At 27.2% G+C, this 235-nt stretch overlaps 1 protein-coding gene across 1 annotated transcript in view; it reads right to left on the reverse strand.

The window, feature by feature from the left end:
* The window catches only part of LOC119588442 (synaptic vesicle membrane protein VAT-1 homolog), a gene marked incomplete at its 5' end in the record, with an annotated part of 3,847 nt that overhangs the window by 3,366 nt on the left and 246 nt on the right, over positions 1-235 (reverse strand).

The raw sequence follows: 235 nt of genomic DNA on the forward strand, positions 1-235 counted from the left end.
GGCAAGAAATTTTATAACAACTTAATTTACAGTATAATATGATATCTTCAATCCATAAAATGCTTACAGAATTTATTTAGCTTTTTTTTATAAATTTTGTATGCACATGTATTGACAATCACTTAATCACCCATGAATCAATTACTAGGCCTACCTCACCTCACCTACTTACACCATTCCTTTTTTTTTTTTTTACAAAGAAAAAGTATCTATTACTATCTTGATTGTTGTGTGA

This window comes from Penaeus monodon, chromosome 23, assembly GCF_015228065.2.
Source record: "Penaeus monodon isolate SGIC_2016 chromosome 23, NSTDA_Pmon_1, whole genome shotgun sequence".
In the NCBI taxonomy this organism is placed as follows: Eukaryota; Metazoa; Arthropoda; class Malacostraca; order Decapoda; family Penaeidae; genus Penaeus; species Penaeus monodon.